The sequence below is a fragment of the Armigeres subalbatus genome, unplaced genomic scaffold, assembly GCF_024139115.2.
Source record: "Armigeres subalbatus isolate Guangzhou_Male unplaced genomic scaffold, GZ_Asu_2 Contig1209, whole genome shotgun sequence".
Lineage (NCBI taxonomy): Eukaryota > Metazoa > Arthropoda > Insecta > Diptera > Culicidae > Armigeres > Armigeres subalbatus.
The window spans coordinates 606-22,917 of NW_026941967.1; the positions used below are offsets into that span (position 1 = coordinate 606).

Sequence of the window (22,312 nt, forward strand, 5' to 3'; positions counted from 1 at the left end):
TCCATCGGAATATGAATATTACACTGCGCGACGCACTCGAGAGCTTGCTGTGTAACAAACAAGAGCGACGTAATTTCTCCCGATGTAATAAATAAGATGATGTAATCGAAGCGATGTATTAATGAATGTGATGTAAAACCGTCCAAAATGTATGATGTTGAATTAATTTATTTTGGGGAATAATTTTTTTGGGAGTTTTCGGTTTTTATTTATTTGATTTGCTAAATGGAATGTTTTTTGTTCTCATTTTCTAATTTTTATTGCATACATACATATGCACATACATACATACGCACACGAGCGACATAGTGAAATGCAGCAGATTATTGAATGGTTAGTTTTACTGCAATTTACCATTATTTACAGTATTTACATCGGTAGAATCGCGGTTACCTATGATTCGTTGTCCTGATCGGTCCATCCGCAACTCTCGAGTGTAATGGTTATATCATCCAGGGGCAGCGTGTCATCTTGAACATGAATTCCCCATCCGGTGAAATGGTAGGGCAAAAGGTGAGCGGCCTCTCACTCGAAACTTTCATGTTTCACACGAGTTATTTACCACCGTGGAGAGAACATAATTGAGCGGCACGTAAATCTGGTTTTCTTAGACGACGACAAATGCTGTAAAAAAGAATAGGCAATATTTATATAAAGTATGTTTTGTTATTCTTGAAATGAACATCCAAAACGCCTCTAAGGATTACTCAGAATGGCCTCAAAGACATGATAGATGTTTTTTACTTTAGGATTCTAAAGGAAGCCTTTGGAGATGTCGAAAAGAATTCTTCTGGGATTAGGAAACAATCTTTCAAGGATTAAGAAAAGGATACCTTGATTATTGCAAAGGAAATTCTTTTGGGGTTCTAATTTTTTAGGGATTCCGAAGGAAATCGTTTAGCATGAGAAAATTATTTGAAGCTTTTAGTGGAATGTATTCACTTGTCATAAGACGAGTTTGTACTAAGTATTCCATTTAATTCCACTACTTTATTGTACCTTTGACAGATACGTATTTCGACCTCAACAGTTAGGCCGTCTTCAGTGTCTCGACTAGTCGAGTCAAATAAGAGACACTAAAAACAATCTTTACTGTTGAGGTCGAAATACGTATCTGTCAAAAGTACAATGAAGTAATGGAACTAAGACAAGATCCTTTAGGAATTTAGAAGGGAAACCATGTGGGATTTCGAAGGAAACTTTCTTCGATTCCGAAGTGAATCCTTCTAAGATTCGAAGGGAATCCTTTCTCAGAGGATTCCGAAAGGAATGTTGGGGATTCCGAAAGGAATGTTGGGGATTACAAAGGGAACCTTTTGAGTAGTCCGAAGAGACTTTCTATGGATATTCCGAAGGGAATCTCTTTGAGGATTCCAAGGGAATCTAATCAAAAGGAATACTAATGGAATCCTTAAGGGATTCCAAATTAAATCATTCAGGTATTCCAAAAGAAATCCTTTATGCTACGTTTTGACAGGGCAAGTGAATTTTGAATTCAATTGACTTGCCAAAAGTTGAACATGTTCAACTTTCTTTTCGTTCAAGTGAATTGAATTAAGGTGTTTACACGTTCAGTTCGCGTTCGATTCAAGCGACTTGCTCAATCCACTTGCCTTGTCTAAACGTAGCATTAGGGAATTCAAAGGGAATACCTTCAGGATTTAAGGAATTATTTTTTATTTTTATTCGCATTTCATCGTCTTCGACGATGCTGGTACATACTCAATCAATCACATTTCTGTATCGTTAGGTGAGTTATTTGTCTTGAACAACCGAATAGTCAACGAAACAATTGTATTCAAATGTGAGACAAACTGTATATGTAGTGGGATCTTTCTCACATTCCGTACTTAGGGGCCGTACACATATTACGTAAGCACTTATGGGGGGAGGGGGGTTGGTCAATATCTTACGCTCCATATAAATAAAAAATCATTTGTATGGAAAAAATCTTACAAGGGGGGAGGGGGGTGGGGGTTGAAAAACCCAGAAAAAATGCTTACGTAATAAGTGTACGACCCCTTAAAAGCTTTCACAATCGGTACTAACATATAAACCGGAGAGAATCTTTTGGCATTCTAATGGAATCCTTTCGGGATTCTAATTTCATCTGTTTGGATTTGCTAACGAAATTGTTTTTTGATTCCGAATCGAATCCTTTGGTTACTTAAGGACTGCAAGGAGAATCCTTATGAGTATAGTAGTAATAATCATTTTTATTTTTACTTATTCTTGGTTTGTTTAACAATTAATTTTACATTTTGAAATATTATAGTTCGCCGTTTTGGCCTTTTATACATATGTTTTTTTTTAATTTAATTTTGCTTTAGAATTCTAATAAGCTACGTTTTGACAGAGCAAGTGAATTGAACAGCTCAGTTGAATTCAATTGACTTGCCAAAAGTTGAACATGTTCAACTTTCTTTTCGTTCAAGTGAATTGAATTAAGGTGTTTACACGCTCAGTTCGCGTTCGATTCAAGCGACTTGCTCAATTCACTTGCCTTGTCTAAACGTAGCATTATCGTTACAGCCTTGAACAGGTGCTGGCTTCTTCTCCTTAATCTTCTTCAATGGCTCTACATTCCAACTGGAACTTGGCCTGCTTTTCAACTTAGTATTCTATTGGCATTTCCTCAGTCATTAATTGAAAGCTTTCTATGCCTGCCATTGCATGAGTATGTATCTTGTGTGGCAAGTACAATGGATGCATTATGCCCAGGGTGTCGAGAAAGCTTCTTACGCCTTTGCTCGCAAGGCTACTGGAGAACTTTTAGGTGCAGGCTATAATCTTTATTAAATTCCACAAAAAGGGAATCTTGAGATTTGGTAACGAATCTTTTGGGATACCGCAGGGAATCATTTTGAATCATCAAAAAGTCTTTTTCGGGATTCCGACGGGAATCCTCTTGAGATTCGGGCGGGAATCCTTTCTGGATTCCGACGGGAATTCTTTCGAAACGGGAACCCTTTCGGTATTTCGACGAGAATTTTTTCAGGATTTCGATGGAAAATCTTTAGGGATTGCGACGAAATTTTGACGAGGATTTTTTAGGATTCCAAGGGAATTCCGACGGGGATAGTTTTGGGATTTCGACAGACATTTTTTGGGGCCTTTTGGGGTTACGACATAAATCGTTTCCAGATTTTGACAAGAACCCTTTTGTGATTAAGACGGGAATCTTTTTATGATTCCGACTGGAACTCTCTAGGGCTTCCGAACGGAATTCAGACGGGAATATTCTCGGAATTGAGACGGGTATCCTTTTGAGATTACGACGGGAAGCCTTTTCAAGAATCCGACTGGAATCCTTTCTGAATTCTGACTGGATCGTGATTCTAAAGGAAATGCGTTCTAAATTCCGACGGGAACCCTTTCGGTATTTCGACGAAATACTTTCAGTATACCGATGGGAATTTTTTTGGGATTGCGACGAGATTTCGACGGGGATTCTTTGGAGATTTTGATATCAGGATATATTTTTGGAATTCCGAGAAGAGTACTTGTTGAATTCCAATGCGAATTCTTTCGTGTTTCTGGCGGAAATCCTTTTGAGATATATTCGAGAAGCTCAAAAGAGTTTCTGTTTGGGATCTTCAATGATATTCCCTTCAGAATACCTCTATGAGATTTCCCTCGTAATATTCAGAGAGATTCCCTACGGAATACCCAAATACCCAGAGACATCCCATTCGGAATCTCCAGATATTCTTATTGGAATCCCTGAAGAATTCTCTTTTGAATCCCAGAAGGATTCCTGTCGGAATCCCGAAAGGATTCCCGTAAAAGTCCTGTCAGAATTCAATTTGAAAACCTCAAAGATTCCTATTGGAATACCAAAACAATTCTCCACAAGGATCTATTCGGAACTCCAGAAGGATTCCCTTCGGAATTCTCATAGAGATTACTTCACGAATCCCCGAAAGAATCTCCAAAGGATTGTCGTCGGAATCTCAAAAGAAATTATTATAATAATTATTATAATAATTGAAAGGATCATCTTCAGACTCACTAAATAGTTTCCTAAGGAATCATCGAAGGACTCCGTTTGTAATCCTCAAAGGATTCCCTTTGAAACCCTACCTTCGAAATCCCGGAAGGATTCCCTTCGGAATCCCGGAAGGATTCCCTTCGGAATCCCGGAAGGATTCCCTTCGGAATCCCGGAAGGATTCCCTATCGGAATCCCGGAAGGATTCCCTATCGGAATCCCGGAAGGATTCCCTATCGGAATCCCGGAAGGATTCCCTATCGGAATCCCGGAAGGATTCCCTATCGGAATCCCGGAAGGATTCCCTATCGGAATCCCGGAAGGATTCCCTTCGGAATCCCGGAAGGATTCCCTTCGGAATCCCGGAAGGATTCCCTTCGGAATCCCGGAAGGATTCCCTTTCGGAATCCCGGAAGGATCCCCTTTTGGAATCCCGGAAGGATTCCCTTTGGAATACCGGAAGGATTCCCTTTGGAATCCCGGAAGGATTCCCTATCGGAATCCCGGAAGGATTCCCTATCGGAATCCCGGAAGGATTCCCTATCGGAATCCCGGAAGGATTCCCTATCGGAATCCCAGAAGGATTCCCTATCGGAATCCCAGAAGGATTCCCTATCGGAATCCCAGAAGGATTCCCTATCGGAATCCCAGAAGGATTCCCTATCGGAATCCCAGAAGGATTCCCTTTCGGAATCCCGGAAGGATTCCCTATCGGAATCCCGGAAGGATTCCCTATTGGCATCCCGGAAGGATTCCCTATCGGAATCCCGGAAGGATTCCCTTCGGAATCCCGGAAGGATTCCCTACGGAATCCCGGAAGGATTCCCTACGGAATCCCGGAAGGATTCCCTACGGAATCCCGGAAGGATTCCCTACGGAATCCCGGAAGGATTCCCTACGGAATCCCGGAAGGATTCCCTACGGAATCCCGGAAGGATTCCCTACGGAATCCCGGAAGGATTCCCTTCGGAATCCCGGAAGGATTCCCTTCGGAATCCCGGAAGGATTCCCTTCGGAATCCCGGAAGGATTCCCTTCGGAATCCCGGAAGGATTCCCTGCGGAATCCCGGAAGGATTCCCTGCGGAATCCCGGAAGGATTCCCTGCGGAATCCCGGAAGGATTCCCTGCGGAATCCCGGAAGGATTCCCTTCGGAATCCCGGAAGGATTCCCTTCGGAATCCCGGAAGGATTCCCTTCGGAATCCCGGAAGGATTCCCTTCGGAATCCCGGAAGGATTCCGTTCGGAATCGGAAGGATTCCTTCGGAATCCCGGAAGGATTCCTTCGGAATCCCGGAAGGATTCCTTCGAATCCCGGAAGGATTCCCCTTCGGAATCCCGGAAGGATTCCCTTCGGCACCCCTGAAGGATTCCCTTTCGGAACCCCGGAAGGATTCCCTTCGGAATCCCGGAAGGATTCCTTCGGAATCCCGGAAGGATTCCTTCGAATCCGGAAGGATTCCCTTCGGAATCCCGGAAGGATTCCTTCGGAATCCCGGAAGGATTCCCTTCGGAATCGGAAGGATTCCCTTCGAATCCCGGAAGGATTCCTTCGGAATCCCGAAGGATTCCCTTCGGAATCGGAAGGATTCCCTTCGCAATCGCGGAAGGATTCCGCGAGAATCCCGGAAGGATTCCCTTCGGAATCCCGGAAGGATTCCTTCGGAATCCCGGAAGGATTCCCTTCGAATCCGGAAGGATTCCTTCGGAATCCCGGAAGGATTCCCTTCGGAATCGGAAGGATTCCTTCGAATCCCGGAAGGATTCCCTTCGGAATCCCGGAAGGATTCCCTTCGAATCCCGGAAGGATTCCCTTCGGAATCCCGGAAGGATTCTTCGGAATCCGGAAGGATTCTTCGGAATCCGGAAGGATTCTTCGGAATCCGGAAGGATTCTTCGGAATCCCGGAAGGATTCCCATCGGAATCCCGGAAGGATTCCCTTCGGAATCCCGGAAGGATTCCCGGAAGGATTCCCTTCGGAATCCCGGAAGGATTCCCTTCGGAATCCCGGAAGGATTCCCTTCGGAATCCCGGAAGGATTCCCTTCGGAATCCCGGAAGGATTCCCTTCGGAATCCCGGAAGGATTTCCTTCGGAATCCCGGAAGGATTCCCTTCGGAATCCCGGAAGGATTCCCTTCGGAATCCCGGAAGGATTCCCTTCGGAATCCCGGAAGGATTCCCTTCGGAATCCCGGAAGGATTCCCTTCGGAATCCCGGAAGGATTCCCTTCGGAATCCCGGAAGGATTCCCTTCGGAATCCCGGAAGGATTCCCTTCGGAATCCCGGAAGGATTCCCTTCGGAATCCCGGAAGGATTCCCTTCGGAATCCCGGAAGGATTCCCTTCGGAATCCCGGAAGGATTCCCTTCGGAATCCCGGAAGGATTCCCTTCGGAATCCCGGAAGGATTCCCTTCGAAATCCCGGAAGGATTCCCTTCGGAATCCCGGAAGGATTCCCTTCGGAATCCCGGAAGGATTTCCTTCGGAATCCCGGAAGGATTCCCTTCGGAATCCCGGAAGGATTCCCTTCGGAATCCCGGAAGGATTCCCTTCGGAATCCCGGAAGGATTCCCTTCGGAATCCCGGAAGGATTCCCTTCACATCCCACAGCACATGCGTCTAGAGCCTAGACGATAGACGTCGCTAACCGCACGACCACGGAATCTCAAAAAGAGTTCCGGAGTAATGAATCGACTGCTTTGAGCGTGCTTACAGCGGCACACTAGGAGTTAACTTTCTGAAATCAGTATGGCGAAAGGCATCTAAGGTTCGATTTCTCAAAATTAAGCACTTTCATCCAAAAAATATTTGGTAGGTATGGTAGCGGACACCTTCCTACATAATCGGTACCAAATAGTTTTTCATGAAAAGTTTCTTATTTTGAGAAAACCCGCGTTAGATGACTTTCACCATACAAATTTCTGCCGGTTAACTTTTGCTGGCTATTTTGCGCATATACTATAGCGCCTGGATGTGACAGCGGCGGGTAGAAAATCAGCCACTGCCAATAATTCATTAAAAAAAGAATCCCTTCGGGATCCCAGAACATTTTTTGCTAGATCTTAAAAAGATTACCTGCAGAATTTCATAAAGATTATCTGCGGACTAGCAAAAGGATTTCCGTCGGAATTCCTCGGAATCCCCATAGATTTCCCGTCGAAATATAGTCACAATCTCTAAAGAATTCCCATCGAAATCTTGAAAGTATTCCTGTCGGTTCCTGTTGGAATCTCGAAAGAATTCCCGTCTGAATTCCGTTCGGAATCCGAAATAATTCCTGTTTTCCCTAAAGGATTCTTGGCAGAATCCCGAAAGGCTTCCCGTCGGAACCCCAAAAGGACTTTCGTCGCAATTCGAAAAATATTCCCGTCTGAATTTCAAAAGAGTTCCGGTCGGAATCCTGAGAGCATTCCAGTCCAAGTCCTGAGAGAGTTTCAGTTGAAATCCCAAGAGGATTCCAGTCAGAATCATAAAAGGATTCGCGTCGGAATCACGAAACGATTCTTCTCAAAATCTCGAAAGGGTTTGAGTCGCAATCAAGAAAGGATACCTGTCGGAATGCCGGAAAGAATCTCTAAAGGATTCTGGTTGGAATCCCGGAAGTATTCCCGTTGGAGTTTTGAACTAATTTCCGTCGGAATCACGAAAGTATTCACTTCAGAATCCCGAAAATTTTGCTATCGGAATCCCGACAGTATTCCCGTCGGAATCATGAAAGGATTTCCATCGGAATTTCGAAAGGGTTTTTTCGGTATCCCGCAAGTATGTACTCTTCTCCCAATCCCAAAAATATTTCCGGAGGAATATAAAAAAATGATTCCCTGCGGAATCGCAGAAGATTTCTTGCTAAATCGTAAAATGATTACCTGCAGAATACCATAAAGATTCCCTGCGGAATAGCAAAAGGATTTCCGTCCAAATTTCCAAAGATTTCCCCTTTGAAATATGTTTCCAATCCCTAAAGAATTCCCACTGAAATCCTGAAAGTATTCCCTTCGAGATACCGAAATGGATCCCGCCGAAATTTCGGAAGAATTCCCGTTAGAATCCCGAGAGAATTTCAATCGGTATCCAGAAAGCATTAATGTTGGAATCTAGAAAGGATTCCCATCGGAATGCCGAAAGGATTCCCGTCGGCAAGGTTTCACGTCGTAATTCCGAAAGGATCTCCATCGCAATTCTGAAAATATTCCCGTCTGAATTCCGTTCGGAATCCGGAATGATTCCTGTCAGAATCCGAAGAGGATTCGAGTCGGAATCATAATGGATTCCCGGCAGAATCACGAGAGAATTATTGTAGAAATCACAAAAGGATTTCCGCCGCAATCCCATTCCTGCCGGAATGCCGGAAGGAATCCCGAAATTGTTCCCGTCGGAGTCCCGAAAAATCACGTCGGAATCACGATAGGTTTCTTGAGGAGTTAAAAAATTATTGCCTGCGGGATCTTTCTTACTAAATTTCAAAATGATTCCCGGTGGAATTCCAAAATCCATTCTATTCCCTCCGGAATAGCAAAAGAATTTTCGTCGTAATCCTCGTCGAAATCTCGTCTCAATTGCGAAAGAATTTCCATCGAAATCATGAAAGTATTCCCGTAGAAATACCGAAATGGTTCCCGTCTGAATTTTGAAAGAATTGCCGTTGGAATCCTGAAGGATTTCCGTCAAAACCACGAAAGGATTCCCATCCGAATCGCGAAACTATTCTTGTCAAAATCTCGAAAGCACACTAATATATTCCCTTCGGAAACTCGTCAGTACTCTTCTCGGAATTTCAAAAAGGGTTTCTCTTCTTCAATGGCTCCCAAGCAAATCTGTTCAGAATTCTGAAAGGATTCCATTCAGAATACCAAAATATTCTCTACTGTTTGTATTTTAGTGCGGATTGTTAAAGTTTTCAGTACGGACTGGGAGAAAAATCCAGTTGTGTTGTAGACTATATTCGGTTGCTCAAGACAAATAACTCACCTAACGATACATAAATGTTTGCTGAGTACCAGCACCAGCATCGTGGAAGAGCTCCTGAAATGCAAACAAAAACTAAATTTATTCCTATATCTAAGTTATTTTTTCTTTAAACTTACCTGTAGATTGCCACAGTGATTATGTGGAAAATGAAGGACATCCAGGAAAATAAGTGGGACATTAAAAAACGGGTACGCTTATTGTGGATGCAGAAAAATAGATGATTCCATTACCTACACAATGTTCATAAGTAGGGAAGTTCAGGAAGTAAACTGCTCCATAGTGGCTGGCTTCCCTCAGTGGAAACGGTTTTCGGTGCAGTTGCGGATAGGTGTAAATGGTTCGAGAAAGTTTCCTCCGTTCACTCGGCATGCTAACAAAATATGCTGCACGGTACTGTTGCATGTTAGCAGTTTATATCCCGAAGAAATATTGGTGTCGATTTATGGCAGCCATCAATCGTACGGTCCGAAGTAACAAAAGCTCACCTCATAAAACTGAAAAGAACCCAAGTTATTATTTATTTATTTTGGTACATTTGAATTCATAATTAAATAGATATTCTCAATCCAGTTGAAACCCGAAATTGGGGGCTAGCGAAGTTGGATTTTTCTTACAATCCGAACGTTAAACCTAACTTCGGAAGTGGTGCGCTGAATAGCGCTTCGTAATATGAAAACAGCGCACCACTTCCGATGTTAGGTTTAACGTACGTATTGTACGTATTGGACTCACTTTATTCCCCACACCCCCAATTCCGGTTTTCAACTGGATTGAGAATATCTTTCGGGAAGTCCGGGAACTGAATAATCTGAGGGTCTCATTAACAAAATTCTACATCCAAAAACAAAAAAATATATCACGGACTTTCCAGGCTAAAAGTACTTTAAACTCACCTTTATCCAAGCGATTTTGGTTCATTATTACATGCTGCAACAGAAATGAATATTAATGGCATGCTAGATTTAACTTTAAATTTAATTTATTACAAAACTTACCGAACAAAAGCTCACCAAATCACGAACCAATTTTCAATTGCAATATGGCGGCGTTGTGGTCAGCCAGTCGATAACTTCAACATCTGAGCAGTGTTGCGGGTTTTAAAAATACATTATTAAAGAATGCGATAAAGCATACAATCTGTGTAATTTTACACAATCAAATTAGAATCATTTGGTTGCATTTGATTCTATGTAAAATTTACGTTATATATGTTGTGAAAATTAAACAAGCTCAACGTAATGCAGAAAAGATATTTCGTTCCTGTGTAATTTGAGGCCGATGTGATAAAACATAAAAATGATGTAATTTAGCATCAGAATTTTGTCTTTACATAGGGATTTTATTACAACAGCATGAATTACGTCGATGGATATTACAATTCTTTTTGCTGTGTACCCTACCTGGTAAAAATCGTTTACTCATTAATGGGTACTTTTTCTCTGCTATCTCTTTCTCTCTGCTGGAAAAATTACTCATTTCGGTAGAATAAGTGGATTTACTCAATTAAATGAGTAGATCTACTTATTCTCTAAAAATGGGTGAATTTTTCTGCAGACAGAAAGAGATAGCAAAGAAAAAGTACCCATTAATGAGTAAACGTGTTTCTCCGTGTATATCTGTTACATTAACTTCAAACTTAATTTTTGGATACTTTCTGGTTTCAGTGTTCACTAGTTTCAACGCTTTCAACGAAACTTGTTTTTTTTCGAACGTCTGCAGACATATGCCGTTAACATATTTTTTGTTTGCTGCCGCTTTGGTGGTTTTCGTTCTGACGGTTCTGACAGATCTATCAGATCAGCAAACCAAAAACTTGGATCAAGTTAAGCACAAAATTCCGAAGCACAAAAATTCAAAAAAATCTACTGATCGGAACGCCATCTATTTTTTGAACGAAGAAACATTATAAAATCATAATGAAATATTTCAACGTGGATATTTATAAACTACGTAACCTGGTTTGAAGATTCAGTTGATTAATATTTTGAATAAGTTAAATGCCTGGAAAATATTTCTTGAATAATACTAATGACACACTGGTGGTACAAGTACCATGGTACAAGAATCTTGAAATAAATACCATACCAAATATTGTCTTTATTAAAGATAGTCTTGGAATAATTTTCTTGTTCTCTTGTACCATGGTACAAGTACCACAGGTGTGTCCTTAGTATAAAACAACATAATATGTAATATAATATAATATAGAATAAAAATATAATACAGTTGGCGCTTTGATGTTGCACGAAGAAGAAGAAGCAGAAACGCGGGAAACCATATACGGAGAAGTTTTAAAAACACTCTTCTCAAAATTCTAAAAGCCATTAAATTAAAAAGGGTAAGCAGCACAGGGTTGGACTTTTCTTATACTTTTAAGTGTAATATTAGAAAATAAAATATTTAATAGAAATATCGCATTTATTATACAGTAGAAGAATAGTCCAACCCCATACTGCTTACCGTTTTTCATTAAATTGCTTTTAGAATTTTTGAGAAGTGTTTTAAAACTTCGTCGTTTTAAAAACTTTCCGTGGAGATTTTTTCGATTAACTTTATCCGTCGTGTGGGGTCTGCTTTAAATTTGATTTAATCATTTCATGGTGTATACACATATACAGTTGCAAGATTACCGGTGGTGAGTTTAGGCCGTTTGGCAGCGCAGTATCATTACTTGACACTTTACCGGCCGCTACATTATCGGTCGCGAGCATTTTAATCACCCGCTCAGCGCTTTCATTTTAGTTTCGTCACTCGTTTCCGTATCGGTCACTATTTTCGGCTCTCAATTTGGTTGCTGTATTCCGTACCGGTGACGTTTGACATTTGAAAGTTCATCAAATAGCAGCGCTCTTATCGCGCTACCAAATTTGGTCACCTGTCAGTCGCGCTACTGTTATAGCAACGCGTTTAGTAGCAGGGCTGCCATATATACAGATTTATCTGTATTTTACAGATTTTTAAACGTCAATACAGACTTGATACAGATTACAGATTTTATACAGATTTCTCAAATAGAGTACAGATTATACAGATTTTTTGTTATCTTGAATTTTGTTGTACCTATAATATAACATGCGAGATCTAATTAAACATTTGAAGCTTCTAAAAAATCTTAATGTTAAAATAAAATCTTAGCAATATTTGCTATGGCACTCATTTCATGATATTTGTACCATGGAACGAAAGATATTTTAGTTACAAGATAAAGATTGTCGCTGTCGTCGCTGTCCGGAACATCTTTTGCTGGCGAGGATAGGGTGCTAAATGTCAATGAAGGAAAAATACATACGATATGACAGTTCTGTACCCAACATGTTTCGGACAGCAGAACAAAGGTAACCGAAGCGACAATCTTTATCTTGTAACTAAAATATCTTTTCATGGAACGAACATTACCATTAGTAATGATATGGAAATGCTAATATCATCTTCCAAACTCGGACGTACATGTTCATGATAGCATTAGAGGCGAAAGTATAGAATTGATAGTTCCGTTAGGATACGGCAGGCATGAAGAATGTTTTTATAGAAGTCGATTTGAAAGCGAGCGGAGGGCAATATTTGTGATGGCACATATCACACGACCTTCCTTCTGCCACACGACCTTCCTGTGCCATCACAAATATTGCCCTCCGCTCGCTTTCAAATCGACTTCTATAAAAACATTCTTCATGCCTGCCGTATCCTAACGGAACTATCAATTCTATACTTTCGCCTCTAATGCTATCATGAACATGTACGTCCGAGTTTGGAAGATGATATTAGCATTTCCATATCATTGTAAATCGTTTAACTTCACGTAGAAGTAACACACACGAAATCATTAATTTAGATTACCATTAGTATTAAGTAGATTTCATTGACGAACATCCATGCGATTAACAAACTGTTCCCAATTCTGAAAAAAAAAGCGATGCACTTACAGTTAAGATTCCTATCTGGGTTATTAGCATTAGTTTATTGGGCATGCATAAATTGCAAAATATAGAAATTCTTGCGTAATCGAGTTTAGTAATCTTTATTTAAGCATTGGCAAAAAAAGATCCGAGAAACATCGCTTGTGGAATAATGATAATATATTGCTGAGGTATAATTGAAAAGACGACATGAATTTCGGAAAAGATTGAGCTTTCAATAACAACCGAGAAAATTTAAGTTAAGTGGTGCTGCAACATGATTGTATCGGGCTGCATAAGAGATCCCAAGGGATTTCTGAGATTTCTAATGTTATTTACCTGGTTTTAAAAAACTCAATGAAAATGTTGTCTAAGTACATCACATTACAATTATCGGAATCGCTATTTTGCATAATTTAGAAAAAAAAACTTTTTTCCCCTCAAATACAGACAATACAGATTTTTTACACATGCCAATACAGATTTACGAAAAAATCATCTGGCAGCCCTGTTTAGTAGCGACCGGTAAAGTGTCAAGTAATGATACTGCGCTGCCAAACGGCTTAAACTCACCACCGGTAATCTTGCTCTAAGCCAAGTTACCATTTTTGCATTCGTATATCATGAGGCTAACACGATGATACTTTTGTGCTCAGGGAAGTCGAGACATATTCCAATCCTAAAATTGCCTAGACCAGCACCGGGAATCGAACCCAGATACCCTCAGCATGGTCTTGCTTTGTAGCCGCGCGTCTTACCGCACGGCTAAGGAGGCCCCTATTTTCAAACTAATGAAACATTTTATTTTCGATTGCAGATTATGCTAGACAGCAGCCATTGAAGATGTGTATGGATGACAACAGGTTTTCGTACGGTTTGGAGAGATTCAGCCATGAAAACACTCAGTGGAACTTGTACGGAACATGGACGAGTAGGGCCACCGAATCAGAACAGCATTATATTTAGCTATACGGCTAGGAATCCAGGTATGCAAGGTATTGATAAACATGCATATTAATTACCATACTAACATGAACAAATTATAACTAATTATAAATCCTCTTTTCTTCCATTTCAGCACAAGTCTTTCGCAGCATACCTATTCCGTTAGATGTTATGCCACACATTTTCCGAGTCATATCAGAGCTTAATAAGCTACCAACAAAAAGCTATTGATGAATAAAGGAAGGCCTTGTGCTATTTGATTCTAATTATTCCTCCAAATTTCTTTCAATGTAAAATTATTGGAAACCCAAGCCAAAATACCGCCTTATTTCATTCATTAGAATCTATTAATAATCTGAATACCCATTATAATTGAATATGAATGATGCTCATATGCTAGACTCATACATTTTATGTTTTGCCTTTCTCGTATACTAAGTATACGGTAAAGGCTATATGATCGCTCCAAAAACAAACTTTTTATAGAAGGCCCGGAGACCCATAGTGTTATATACCAATCGACTCCGTTCGACGAATTGAGTGTGTGTGTGTGTTTTTTTTGCCTTTCTCGTACACTAAATGTACGTAAAGGCTATAATATTACTTCAAAATTTTGATAGGAGGCTTTTTATAAACCGATCGACTCAGCTCGACGAATTGAGGTGATGTCTGTATGTGTGTATGTATGTATGTGTGTGTATGTGTACAAAATTTGTAGACACACACTGACAAAAATTCAATCATATCCATTATGTGTGGCACACATAAATTTTGACTATAGCATTTCCCACATAACGTCTATGTGAATTCGCATAGCGTATATGTGGAAACACACATAACCGTTATTAACTAATAACCTTTATGTGGATTCTCCTATAGCGGGTGGTTATTAACGCACACATAAAATTTATTTGGAAATTTCTTTAGATTTTTGCCAATAAAAATGTGTGGATTTTTATTCGTGCACTTTTTCGAACTTCCCATTGTCCGATTTGAATTCACTCCCATTGTTTGCTATTGAAAATTAGATCAATAGCTCATCGCAATCTGGAGTTATGGCCAAAAAACTGTTTTTGCGTATAAAAAAATTGCAAAATGTTTTATGCTGAATTCACCTAGATTCGAACTGCTGACCTCTGGGGTGGAAAGCGCTTGCCATACCACAAAACCATCGGAACACATATGGTATGAGTAAATATAAGTCGTACAGTACTCATCAAATTGGTATATGTTCATTTCTTTTAAAAGCCACAGAGTTCACTCTGCTAGGGTAACGGTACCAATATTAGAAGTATTATTGAATCAATGAAAGAAAATATATATTTGATAATTCGAAATTGATAGTTTTAATGCATTAACTAATAGACAAACTTTGAATCTGCTAGAAATGAAATTGGATTCATTTCGTCTTGATAATCAATCTAAATTTTTTGGAGGTTAAATGAGCTCCACTATACTGCCGTCGCAAGCATAATCGTCCAATATTGATTTTGCATGGAAGAAAATATGGAACAGTTACGCTTGCGGCGGCAGTATATAGGTAGGAAAGCCAACTTGTTGGGGAAATTATTGTTTTCAATTAGTATTCATAATGGCATAATTACAACGTGTCGCTTCAAGTACAGCATACGTTAAGTATAATGCAATGACAACAATGACAACAATATTATTAAGAACCCATTGTCTCCACTGAGGGCATGATCGTCCTATAAGTGTTTAATTGGGTAACCTTTAACGAAGAGAAATATGTTCAATAATTAATAAAGTTTCCTTTTACTAAACGAAATCAGGCCCATTTTTTGACGTAAACTACGTCTAAGGGGAAGACTCAGATACAGGGTGTAAAACCGAAATTTCCAAATTCGAGATCGTCACGAAATTAGGATAGATTTCAAACGCTAATAGCGTCTTTATCTTTCGATGGATTTTCGAGATTTGCTTATCAATAAATTCGGAAACTCTCCAGCAATTTGCCAATTCTATTGATACTATTGATTATCAACGTTAAACTATTGAAAATGTTATTTCTTTCCAAATCGGGTGAAAAATTCAATTCCGTTCATAAATCCCCAACACGGACATCAGATTGCAGTAAGGTACGGGCCTTTTGATCCACTGCTTCGTTTTCCCTGTGTATATAAAGCCCCTGTTTCGCGTGCGCGCGTCATTTCATTTTGGATGTCACGGAGAACGGACCAGGGCGATTCAAGCGATAACGCCTGTGGTTTGGTCTGTGGTGGTAAAACTCAAAACTCATGGACGATTCTAATCAAGCGTGAGTTGAAACCCAACTCAGCACCTTAAAACTCCTGGATGAGTTGAATCATCGTATGTTTTCTTTTGTTCTCCTTTGTTAAAACAGTGAATTGACGTTTCTCGCATAAAATATTAGACACTCTTTCATGTATAAGCAATAAATTGCCCCCAAATTAATTTCGAATGCGTTTTAAACCAAAATGATGTTTTGGCAAATGAGCGGAATGATGCGTTTTAGCATTACAAATTCAAGCGTGATGCATTCCTGATTATGCATTCCCCAGATGATTTCGTTCGCACGGGAGGGCTCGTTGATTAAAATTTATGAGTGATGATGCGGATGAAATTTTTCGTTGGGTGGTGGTGGCGGTAGTGGCAATAGCGTACATCTTTACTTCCGTGTTCCCAACAGCATCTTTGAATCTGGCAATCAACGCCGTGCTGTTGAGGCACATAAGTGGAAATGAATCGGTTCTTTTCAGGACCACCATTATGTTTGAGAGGAAGATTAAGTTGACATAATTTTTTGACGTAAACTACGTCTAAGGGCAAGACTCAGATACGGGGTGTAAAACGGAAATTTTCAAATTCGAGATCGTCACGAAATTAGGATAGATTCCAAACTATTAGCGTCTTTATCTTTCGATGGATTTTTAATCACTAACTCTGCAGAAGGAAAATGATGGATTGAATCTAATGAATTTTTGCGTAACTGCTGCCGATTTAACGCAACCATCTCATGAATTTACTCTCAATCAAACCAAATTCCTCCAATGAAAAATTTAATGCCCTGAAAAGGACAGATTTCATAACATGCGGATTTCTAATCACCAACACAACAGCAACCATTCGATAGTCAGAATATCACAAGAGTACCTATTTCACTTAAATGCAGATGCTGGCTCTATGATTTTACCGCTACACTGCAACATATTGCCATCGTTGGATTCTCTGTCGCGACGATCCTGTTACGAGCGCTACCTACGCCATCAGTGGGAACGAAGAGCGTGCGTCAGAAGGAGAAGCTGCGAAAATGTATTCGCATGGATAGAAATTAAACCTGAAACAAGTAACAGAACTGAACAAACCCACCTACCCCCTAGACAAGCCGTAACATTTTGTAACGGAATATTGGCTACCCACCCACCCCTTAGGGCGTTATGTAATTTGTGAATGAGCCCTTATTGAACCGTATGTGCCGAAATGAGAAGGGACATTGAACGCGGTTTATCGGTTTATAGACCTTTTCACGAGACGTTTAAAACAGCTGATTTTATCGTCAATTGACAGTTCTTCTATGAAAGTGACAGCTTCGGGCTTGCAGGCCTGTTCAGCCGTTGTAAACAAGGCCTATAAGGCTGTGAACCAATCCAGCGAATCGTTTAACTTTTAGTTAAAATTTGACAGTTCGATGGTTATTTCTCCGTGGTTAAAATAACCCTGCTCCGGAGCATGGTTAGATTTGACAGTTTGATAGTTAAACTTTGTTCGCGAGAAAATTGGCGCCAAATCCATTTTGTTCCAAATAACTATCAATCTGTCAAAACTCAAATGGGTCGGCTTCGGAGTAAATTTTAACCACGATGGGTAAATAACCATCGAACTGTCAAATTTTAACTAAAAGTTAAACGAATCGCTGGAATTAAACTTTCTGCGAGCGTTTACGCACACGCACATTTCACTCACACTTTTACTCAGATTGTTTGCAACCACGAGTAGCTGTCATGGCAAAATCAAATGGGATTGTTTGCAACCACGAACCGTGCGTTCATGTTGGTGAGAAATGTCGGCGAGACCCCGACTGGTTCACTGGAGGCTGGTTCACAGCCTAATGCTACGTTTTGACAGGGCAAGAGAATTGAACAACTCAGTTGAATTCAATAGACGAATCCAAGTAAAATAAGAAGAAGACACACGACGGTGTTAACTTTGACAGATCCTACAGCACAGCATAGGAAGATCATTTTAAAATGCTTATAATAAATTCTAGACAAAATGTAATTAAAATCTGATTGAAGTATGATACGGAAAAAGTTCCGAACTGTATGATAGATACATTTTTGGAAAATATTCAAAAAATTGAGATAAGCTTCCGAATATGTAATTCAGAACTTTTTCCGTATCCTACACTCAGAATAAACTGCATATTGCATCTATGTACCCCGCACTTATACTTTGATCAGTGTACTTTACATTTGCAAAGTATGTGCGGCGCTAATAGATATTTACCGATTCAATAATCATAGGTTTTATGTGCAAATGTATTGATTTTTCCATTAGATCCGCACATATAATTCATGACAAAAATAATTCGTCCTTATTTATTGCGTTTGCAAATATTCTTGATAATCATAAGTTTTGGTTTGAAACAAAGATTAAATAATTGCTCAATAATTAAATGATTTATTGAAATAAAATGCTGTTACATTTATGCATAATCGTTGTATGTAATAATTAAAGCATTTCCGCATCGAAAAAACTGCGCTCTATCGTCTAGAAGCTCCTGCAAAGAAACAATTAATAATTTTAGTATAAGTAAATGAAATTAAAAAGCCTACAAACCTGTAAGTGTATCTCTATCCTCGAATTCGGTGATAGGTCTGCAGACCTCTGCAGGTTGAATCCTTGGCTTAGAGCATAGCAAATTATGGTGCTGCACATGCTTCTGCCATATTGAGCAGAAAGTTTTGTTTCTTAACCAGCTACCGGTAGTCTTTTTCAAATAATGCGCCGCGGTGTGTTTATTGGGAGACATAATACCAAACATTATCCCATATCTGTCGGTCGACAATATGTTTAAATCTGCTATATTACACAGATAACACTATACTTGTAGATTATGTTGATGCATCTCAATTCTGGAATCAACGAATTTTGGGTTTTAGAATGCGTGAAAAAGGAAATCTAAGCTTTATTACTTACTTTGTTCAATTATAAACGGTGCTGACTTTAGTTTTCAGTCTTGTTGACAACAAACAACAGTTCATTACCAATGTTATAAATTTTATGTGCGTAAGTCGTATAGTTTCATTTCAATAGCCATTGCACTTAAAATTATTTCAATTATGTTTTGAAATGGAATAAGTTCGCACATATTTCACATGAGACGCACATGATTCTAAAAATCAGTTCTACAAGTGACTTCTATGCGAGTTTTGCACATAAAATTTATCAGCAGATTAATTTGAGTGTACATCAATCAGTTTTTAATTACAATTTGTCTAGAATTTAGTATAAGCATTTTAAAATGATCTTCCTATGCTGTGCTGTAGGATCTGTCAAAGTTAACACCGTCGAGTGTCTTCTTCTTATTTTTACTTGGATTCGTTTATTGACTTGCCAAAAGTTCATGTTCAACTTTCTTTTCGTTCAAGTGAATTGAATTATGCTACGTTTTGACAGGGCAAGTGAATTGAACAACTCAGTTGAATTCAATTGACTTGCCAAAAGTTGAACATGTTCAACTTTCTTTTCGTTCAAGTGAATTGAAGGTGTTTACACGTTCCATTCGCGTTCGATTCAAGCGACTTGCTCAATTCACTTGCCTTGTCTAAACGTAGCATTAAGGTGTTTACACGTTCAGTTCGCGTTCGATTCAAGCGACTTGCTCAATTCACTTGCCTTGTCTAAACGTAGCATGAGCTGCAGCTGGAAATATTTCATTTGACATTTCAGTCCGGTTCAGCCAGGGTGGCCAGATTAATTTTTGGATAAATTGGTAACTTGATTGCAGAAAAATCGGTAGTTATCGGTAGGTCGGTAAATCCAGCTTTCCACGCTCGGTAATGGCGGCTTTTCGGTGTGTAAAAATCAATCGATTACTGTACTTTTTGACACTAGCTGGAGGAAAACTCACTGGCGAAAAGGCCTTTTTTCCCTTCCCCTCATCCAGGAACGCCAGTGAGCTTTCCTCCAGCTAGTGTCAAACAGTACAGTGAGCGATTGATTTTTACACAGCGACAAGCCGCCATTACCGAGCGTGGAAAGCTGGATAGCCAAACGATACACTGCAGAGTGTATGTAATTAAGAGTGGCGACATGTGCCGCATTTGACAGGTCTCCTGCTCGTTTGGAACACGATTTTGTATGGGAATGACAGATGAATTTTGTACCAATTCTGACAGCGTCGCCACTCTTAATTACATACACTTTGACTGCAATGTTGTTCACCCATAAGAATCAAGTAAACGGGTGCAGAAAGTGCGAAGGTACCTTTCCTGACGGGTTCCCGCGTGCAGTTTCAAAGAAAATCATGCAATAGTTTGTCAAATAGCAGCGCTACCGTAGCATCATTATCGGTCGTGAGCATTTTAATCACCCGCGCAGCGCATTCATTTTAGTCTCGTCACTCGTTTCTGTATCGGTCACTATTGTCGGCGTAGCACAAAATTAGAATTCGGAAGTAGGGATTTCCTAACCAAACTTTCTTCCAAAGTTTTATCTGTCAAACTAAATGATGCAATGTTAAGCGCATCTTCAGGCGAATCCAGTGTATACTACTTCCGAAGTTGGGTTATTTGCCTGTATCTGGAGAAAACCCAACTTCGGTATAAAAAGCGTTCTAAGTTTATTCCGGATAGACAATATTTTCGGCTCTCAATTTGGTTGCTGTATTCCGTACCGGTGACGTTTGACAGTTGACAGTTCATCAAATAGCAGCGCTCTTATCGCGCTACCAAATTTGGTCACCTGTCAGTCGCGTTACTGTTATAGCAGCGCGTTTAGTAGCGACCGGTAAAGTGTCAAGTAATGATACTGCGCTGCCAAACGGCTCAAACTCACCACCGATAATCTTGCTCTAAAGGCTGCCTTACACCTCGGGAAAATTTTCCACCGGATTTTGATCCCCGTGTATTTTAAATGGGGCCGGGATTTTGATTTTCCGTGCCCAAATCCCGAAAACATCGCATATGCAAAAATACATTAGGAAAAATCCGCGGACCAAATTCCCGATGTGTAAGGCCCGATGCCCACGTAGCGTCTTTTCAACGCTGCGTGCACACGGCGTTAAAAGGACGCATGTGTGCATCGGGAAAAAGCGGTAACGCAGCGTCGCCGCACCGATGCACACCTGCGTTTTTCAACGCCACGTGCACGCAGCGTTGAAAAACGCTACGTGGGCATCGGCCCTAAGGTGGCCTTAAAGACTGCCTTACACCTCGGGAAAATTTTCCGCCGGATTTTGAACCCCGTGCATTTTAAATGGAACCGGGATTTTGATTTTCCGTGCCCAAATCACACCTCACACCTCGGGAATTTGGTCCGCGAATTTTTTCGCAATGTGTTTTTGCATATGCGATATTTTCGGGATTTGGGCACGGAAAATCAAAATGCGGCGGAAAACTTTCCCGAGGTGTATGGTAGCCTTTAAAGGCTATACCTTACACCTCGGGAATTTGGTCCGCGGATTACATCGCATATGTAAAAACACATGGGGAAAAATTCCGCGGACCAAATTCCCGAGGTGTACACCTCGGGAAAATTTTCCGCCGGATTTTGGTCCCCGTGCATTTTAAATGGGGCCGGGATTTTGATTTTCCGTGCCCAAATCCCGAAAACATCGCATATGCAAGAATACATGGGGAAAAAATCCGCGGACCAAATTCCGAGGTGTGAGGCTACCTATAACTCCCAAAAATTCGTATAGTGAAAAACATCTAACGCGGATTTTCTCGAAAATAGTAAAGTTTTCGATAACGTTCGATAACTGAAATGCATTCTAGACGTCAAACAGTTGACAGTCGACGTCGGATGCAAAAAAAGGGCATCGGATTGTGCAGCTGTCATCGACTTTATCGCCGTTTTGAAGTTTAGCGGACCGATAACTGCAAAACTGTAGCAACTATCGAATGAGGCATCAACTGTTCACTTCGATGAAAGTTACTCCCAGTTGGGAGCTTTGCAAAGGAAGCGTTTCCCGATGAAAACAAATCCTATCCCCACCGTGCGCGTGCAAGAGAAAGATGATTAACGTCAGCAAGCTCTATACGATAGCGCCTGGATGCTGACAGCGGCGAGTAGGAAACCAGCCGCTGCCAATAATTCAAGACAAAATTTTCAAAACGACTTATCTGCTTTTGTAAACAAATATTCAAACGACGATTTGACGAATCTTATAGCTCACCCACGCAAACCAACACCATCAATAGGTAGGGGAAGGATTCCGCTACCTGTTGATAGTGTTGGTTTGCGTGGGAGAGTTATCATATTCGTCAAATCGTCGTTTGAATCTTTGTTTACAAAAGCAGATAAGTCGT

At 40.3% G+C, this 22,312-nt stretch overlaps 2 long non-coding RNA genes across 4 annotated transcripts; both read right to left on the reverse strand.

Annotated features, from left to right (window-relative positions):
* Positions 1 to 233: 233 nt before the first annotated feature.
* On the reverse strand, positions 234 to 10,060 carry LOC134202426 (uncharacterized). Of its 3 annotated transcripts, XR_009977214.1 has the most exons (5): positions 9,954 to 10,060; positions 9,852 to 9,885; positions 9,075 to 9,452; positions 8,959 to 9,012; positions 234 to 624 (listed from the first exon to the last, which is right to left on the reverse strand). It is a non-coding gene; the product is annotated as an uncharacterized LOC134202426 (long non-coding RNA). The 3 variants fall into 3 exon arrangements; XR_009977213.1 differs by lacking the exon at positions 8,959 to 9,012; XR_009977212.1 differs by lacking the exon at positions 234 to 624 and having other exon boundaries at positions 8,804 to 9,012.
* An 8,127-nt stretch (positions 10,061 to 18,187) lies between these two features.
* LOC134202429 (uncharacterized) lies at positions 18,188 to 19,238 on the reverse strand. Its single transcript, XR_009977217.1, has 3 exons — positions 18,978 to 19,238; positions 18,618 to 18,913; positions 18,188 to 18,558 (listed from the first exon to the last, which is right to left on the reverse strand). It is a non-coding gene; the product is annotated as an uncharacterized LOC134202429 (long non-coding RNA).
* Positions 19,239 to 22,312: the final 3,074 nt, after the last annotated feature.